We start from the raw sequence: 6,853 nt of genomic DNA, 5'->3' as shown, positions 1-6,853 counted from the left end.
CGGCTGGGATTAAGCCGTGACAGGGTGGGGGGGCTGGCTCCCTGGCTGGGCTGGGGAGAGGCTTCAGGAAGGGCTAATAGGGCAGAAGGGGATGCTGCTGCCTCTAGGATTGGAAAGGGGGTGGCAGCAGGGCCGTGCTGGGGTCTGGGCAGAAGTGGGGGTGCGTGCAGTCACCCTGGAGCCTGTTCCCTAGTTTGGGAGCATGTTGTACTGGACAGCACTGGGAGTTTTCCTGCAGTGAGGCGGTGCCAGCCTGATGGCTTTCACCCACTGATCACCATCCTGCCGGCGAGGGGAACTGGACCAGTTGGATCTGCCGTGATTGTGAGATGTGGGTTTGGGGTTATCCTCAGTGCTTGCAGGTGGGATGTTTAATTATTCATTCCCATTTCTTTCTGAGTGTGGAAATCAGGCTGAGAGTCTCTCATCTCTCTCCCTCCACTTAGAGAGAATTATCATCCCTAATCTTCCGTCCCCTGGGTGTCCCTAAGGTCTCAACTAATGGCAGGGTGACTCTGGTGTCTTGCTGTGGTCCCCCGGCGTGGGTGTCATCTGGACCTGCCATCCTGCACGTGTCCACTTAACCTGTTAGTGCCCGTGTCCCCACCTCTGGCTTCACTCCATCACTGTACATGTCACACCATAATTAAGCTGATGTGACTTGGCCCTGTGGCTTCTCATTCAGCCCATCCTGTGCCACACTGAGTGGGTGGGTTTGCCAGCATCCCGGGGTATGGTTACTATGTGTTTTATGGTGATGGTAGACACAGGCTGGATCTTCGCCCTGTGCCCCATCCTGTATGAATGCAGTGAAGGAGGGGCTGGTGAGGGTTGCAGTGGCAGGGAGGAGGAGGTGGGTGGTGGGGTTGTGGCTTTGGGCTGAGGGAGGTATGTTGCAGCACTGATGGGTTTGGTGGGGTGGGCAAGCCATGGAAAGCAGTGCTGGCCAAAGGCAATTTCATCTCAGAGGTATAATCAGCTGGCCTGAGACGTGGTGAGCTGTCACCCTTGGGGGCCATCGACAGAGGCAACTCCTGCCTGCCCACCTTGATGACCTCCGCTCACTGCTGGAGGGGGTGAGGTGATGCCAACAGCCCTGGGAAGCACAGGTGAGCCCTCTGCAAAGCCCAGGCCATAGTATTTCTCCATTTCTGCTTCTTGCCCATCCTGGTGTGATATATCTGATCCATCCCAGAGCAGAAATCGGATTTCCTGGATGCTTCAGTCTCTCTGGCCTCTGTGATGGTCCCTTCTCCCTGAACCAAGGGGATAGTCAGGCAGGTTATACAAGGAGCTGGGAGCTCGCCCTGGAGCTCTCCTTGTATCCAGCTCCAATTTGCTGGCAGCAAAACACTGTAAGTTTCTGAAGGGGCTGGATCCGCCATCCTCCCCGGTGGAGCCCGAGCACCCCCCGCTCTCTAGTATGGCAGTACTGCTGGCAGCCATCTCACAAATTGAGGTGCTGTTTACTGCCTGTGCTCAGACATGAACCCTGCCAGCTCCCCCAATTTGCTAGATTTCTTCTTCTCAGCGGGCAAGAGTATTTCAGGCTGTTTTCTCACATTTGTGTGGTTTTTGTCCTCCCGGGGGCTCAGGCCACTTTCATTCATGCTAAAGTTGCTGCCTTGGCCTCCCTGAGAGCTCGTGGTGTGCCTTGAGTTTTGATTCTCTCTAGATAAAGCACAAACTTTCTGCTGGAAAAAATGAAAGTGTGTGCATGTGCCCCAATTTTGAGTTGAATTTATCTTTCGGATGCAGAGCAAGCCTGGAAAAGTTCAGCCCTGAAGTTTATCAATGCCTGGAAAGTGAGGCTTAGAGTAAAAACCTGTCCCAGGACCTGGAGCAGAGCCTGGTACTTCTTGCATAGCGAAGATGCAGGGAGAGCATCTTGTCCCCTGCCTGGCAGTCAGGCTCTGCGGCCGTGTGAAAAGGCCTTTGAATGTGGCATGTGGGACAGGCAGGTCTGTGTGGAGGATTGGCAGCACCCTTGGCTGCCAGCCAGGTAGGGAGGTGCTGGGGCCTCACCGGGCACCCCGAGCCGAGCTCTGCTGGGAGATCCCCCCCCTTTACCATCAGCACCAGGGCCCATACTTGGTTGAAATGCTGTGTCTGGGACTGCTGTGACGTTTCAGGTGACAAGGTGACCATCAAGTCAGCGTGACCCTCTCCAAAGCTTTCTCACCTCTCCCACCTACCCCATGCAACTTTTCCTGTGCCTTGCAAGAGGATGCTGCAGATATGGAGAGGGCTCCCTGCTCTTCTCCCCAAAGCAGCCACCCTCTTACCCTCAGCCCTTTTTTCTCCCAGTGAACCAGTAAAGGTGCCAGCAACTAGTGTAAGATACTCCCACTACAGACCCCCATGATGAGTTTCCCTCTTTCTAGCATACATCTCTCTTTGCTGCCACGTTTGTGTTTCGTTGGGATGTTATTGTAGCTGGTTGGGTTTTTTTTATGGCTGGAGGGTTTGATCTTGACTCAGAGAGTGAGTCACTATGTGGCAAATGGGATCCCATCACAGAGACGTTATTTCCTTGCCTGGTGTTCTTCGCAAACAAGGTTTTGCAGGGCTCGAGCAGCTGCTTTTCCTTCTAACTGAAAACCTCTTCCCAGTCCTGTTTAAAGGCTTATGAATCGGGTGCTGAGAGCAATGTGCAGGCAGGGAATGTATATCTACCATGGGCAGGGTAGGAGAGCTAATAAAAGTCATGGCAATCAATCCTGGGAGACCTAGTGGGCACCTTAAATCAACTTGCAAATGCAAAGTGGATCTGAACCAAAGCATAGGGAGAGAGGCTGTCCCCGTGCTGTGCCATGTAGCTATCTATCTCTGCTAACTTGCAAAGGAGGAGGTTTGGAAGGGAATAGAGACTATAAAGTGACTCCTTGATGCTTGGGAAGATGCCCTGGATCTGTGCTCCATTTAAACGTGCTCCAGAGAAGGTCTTGCTGTAGCTGAGGTGATCCCAAGCTCATTATGGGTTGGCCAGGATATTTTCAGCTGGTGAAATGCTCCTTTGGGTGTCCCCTGGCTTGGCTGCATTGCTGGGTGAAGGCAGGGCTGGTTTGGCCAGGCGTCAAGCCCCTCCTGCCCACCGAGCGTGTCGCAGCCTTTGCCATGGCTTTGCTTTCAGCCAGAATGAGGGATTTCCATCATGGCTTGTTTGCTGCTCCTTGGGCCCACAGAGCACTCTGCCACAGCCTTGGGACCCGCTGTGGGCTGTCTCTCACCCTCCCCAAGCTCGCATTTTCCAGGTTAAGGAAAATGTGGCAGTAGCTGTGCCCTGAGCATGGGGCTGGGTGATGTGAGACCTCCCTGCTTGTAGCTGCACCTCTCCTCCCCAGGGATGCTGGAAAGGGCTACAAAATGCCATCTCCATTGCTGTTTCTGGTGCCAGCATCTGCTCTGCCACCTCTGCCGACCCCGCACGGAGCCACAGGGCGGTGTCAGACAGGAGCTGAAGGAGGTGGTGAGGGGGAGGCAGGAAAACGGCGTGTTATTAGCAAAGCCTTGGCCAACAGACACATCTGCAGCTCAGGAAGAAATAACCTGATGCTTTTTTGATCTTGAGTGATTCATCCTGGCCTCAGTAGAAAAACATGGTCTCCAGCCTCATGCTGGATGGGGGACACAGCGTTGGGGCTGTGTGGGTTCTCATTGGGATGCCCTGGCTGCAGCGAGCCCTCATCCTGCTCCATCACTGCACGGGGGGGCAGGGCCAAGGCAGCACCCCCAGGCAACTTGGCCTGATGAGGACCTGCAAAAGCCCAGTGCTCCTGCCAGGTGAAAAAGCATTTCAAGTCTGTGCTGGCCTTGATTAGCAAAATTACGGTTGCCATGGAGCCCAAATACCTGCTCGGAGAGTGCCTGCCTTCCCCGTCCCCCCGGCAGACCTGGGGGACACATGCTGTGGAGCAGAGGCAAATTTTGCCGTTCCTTAGAAAGCTGATTGCTTTTATCCCAGTGAACATTGAAATGGTCCTTTTTTTCCCCTTCTTCCTCCTTTCAGCCCAGTTTAGGGTGGAGGAGAAATGCCCCTTCCCAGCAATTTCTAGGTGCAGCGGTTGCTGCAGGGAGAAACCCTGGGCTGTGAGCAGGGTACCCAGGGTACCAGCCCTGCATCCCACAGGGGCACAGTTAGCTGTCCCAGGGGAGCAAGGGCTCTTTGCTGGCTCCTTTGCCAGGTGCCTGCACCCTGGAAAGGGTGCTGGCAAGTTATGACCAGCTCAGAAAAAGGGACTTGGCGATCTAGAAAGAGCTGCCACTACTGGGAGAGGTTAAGATGTCACTTGCTTGGGCTGTGCGAGAGGGGATGAGGAGCTAACAATGCTGAGATGAGATTTTGGGAGTGGGTACAGCTTTTACACAGTGGAAAAAGGCCTCTGGAGAGTTAGTGACTGGAAATGCACAGGGTGGCGATGGCCAAAAAATTACTAGAGGAGGGTGTCCCACACCAGACAAGGATATGTGGGTGGAGTCTGCTGGGTAAATGACAGCAGCGCTGCTTTGGAAAGGCCACGCCACTGACCTGCATTCACCCCCAGCTATGTTACTGCAAAATTACCCAGATCCGGCTCTGTTTGGTGCCCTGTGGGTCTAAGTGGTCCTTCCTGGCCTTGGGGACTGAAACGAGCATCCTCCTGCTCTGTGAGATGCGCCCTCCGGACACATCACCTCCAGGTGACCAAAGAGGGGCACCTTTGAGTAGGCAGCTCCCAGCAAGGAGAGAAGCCCCTTTTACATCCCCATGGCCAAGAGATTTGCTTGTTCTCCAAGGGGAGAGGGTTAATTCTTGTCCCAAAGCTTCATAACCCCATTCTGTCCATGCTGGCTATCCCTGCCCAGGAGGATTTGCTGCAGCAATACCCTGCGAACGGGCTGCTCATCCGCTTGCTTGAGTGGCAGTGAGGGATGCACACCGGGAGCTCTCGCCTGCTGCAGGATGGCACGGAGGGGACAAGCGACTGTCCATGCCTCAGTTTCCCTCTCAGATGCAGTGTCACTCTGTGGCTTGGTGGTTTTTTGTGCTCAGGACCAGAGGTCCTGTTAATTAAAACTGCAAAGCAGGGGAAGAAACGGGGGGATGGAGCACAGACAGCTCTGTAAAAAAGCTGTGTTGGTCTGCCCTGCAATTACCGTGAGTGATGCGCCCTTGAAAAGAGCCGGGAGTGGATGCAGTTGGTTATTAGGGCTGCAGGTCTCAAGCTTCAAAGCTGCTGTTTGTCTTCTCTTTCAGCCTCTTAATTCTCCTGGCAATGCTGCAGGGCCAGCCTCGCTGAACCTCTGTGTGCCAGCCTTAACCCGCCTGTGGAGGGACCCAGCTATCGTCAGGGACAACCTCCGCACTGGCCGGCTTGCTAGGAGAGATGGGTGCACGGCAGGGAGCTGGAGGAAGACCGGGGGGAGGAAGATTGGAGAGATCCCTTGGGCTGGGGTTACACAGGGAGCCTCGTGGGTGCCCCTGGCTTGCCTACTTGCTGCTGAAATTTCCAGCCCAGCCCAGAGATGCTCTGGCCATGGAGACGGCCGGGCTGTGGCCGACAGGTCATGGCGAGGAGCAGGTTTTGGTGTGCTGCTGGCCATCCCCCCTGCTGCCTCCCTGGGCAGGGTTAATTTAATAAAGTACCTGATAAGGGGAATAGGCTGAAGGATCATGCTCCCATGTGAAGTTCAATCCCTTTAAGCAGTGGGGGAGTGGTAGTGGAAGTGGGGTTGCCACCTCCTGGTTATTTGGTTTATCAGAAAATTGAAAACCAGAATGGATCACTCTGCAGCACTGTCAGGCCTGCGGGAACTCGGGGGAGGAGGGTAGCAAGAAGCAGAGATGCCGAGGGAAAGAAGTGATGTGCAGTCCCTGAGAGCTACCAGGTCTTTCCAAAGAGATATGACAGCACGTAGGGTGGGAGCAGCTGTTGAGGCCCGTTATGGGGGATGCTCCGGCAGGCTGATGTGAATGGTGGAGGAAAAGGGGAGGCAAAGGCAGAAGGACCCCCGGTCCAGCGGTTCTGGTGTCCCAGCAAAACGGGGGCTGGGGGAGCTGGACGATGGGCAAGAGGGACAGAGAGGTCTGTTGCCACCTGGAAGCCAGGATCTGGCAACTTGGGGGGGGGATGGATAGACCCATGGTTCAGCTCTGAGTGAACCAAGCTCTGTCTGGTCCTTGCTCCTTGCAGACCATCCTTACCATGTGCCTGTTTTCTTCAGCTATGAAAGGAGACTTGCGGGAAACAGATGTTGAAGTTTGGGAAGAGCTCAGCAGCATCTGCATTGCTTTGCTCCAACCCAAGCAACCTCCAAACATCCCAGTCCCAGCAGACATCCCCTCATCCCCATGGGGGTGCAGGACAAATGAGCTGTGGGGGTCCCTGCAGGGACAAGAACACAGGTGCAGAGCTCAGGGAGCTCCCCAGGGGCTGCCCTGCAGCAAAGCCTGGGCAGGGGTGAGGAACGGGACAGGGGTGGGCAGCATCGTGGCTGCATGCAGGGAACAGCCTCTGCCTCAAGGATGGGGGAGATGGCCGTGCCACACCGCACAGAGCCTGGGGAGCAGCTGGGACTGTGCTGGGAGCCGGCTGCGTGTGTGTGTGCTCAGAGGGCGGCCAGAAAACAGGGGGAGGCAGATGAAGGATGGAAGGGAGAGAGGAAGGATGGAGAACGAGAGAGAGAGGTATTTCCAGGAATGCTTCATCCCCTGATGCAATCTCTCAAGTGGGCTTTTGCTCAGGCTCCTGGCACCTCAGTGGTACAGCACAACCTGCCTCTGCACCATCACAGATCCCTCCCCTGCCTCGGGCATCCCCCGGGGGAAAAGCAGCCTGCGCTCTATCCGGAGGCAGGGACAGAAATCTGTGCC

Source organism: Aptenodytes forsteri, unplaced genomic scaffold (genome assembly GCF_000699145.1).
Source record: "Aptenodytes forsteri isolate BGI_AS27 unplaced genomic scaffold, ASM69914v1 Scaffold404, whole genome shotgun sequence".
In the NCBI taxonomy this organism is placed as follows: domain Eukaryota; kingdom Metazoa; phylum Chordata; class Aves; order Sphenisciformes; family Spheniscidae; genus Aptenodytes; species Aptenodytes forsteri.
The sequence above is the reverse complement of the archived record's forward strand: the minus strand, read 5'-3'. Positions refer to the sequence as shown.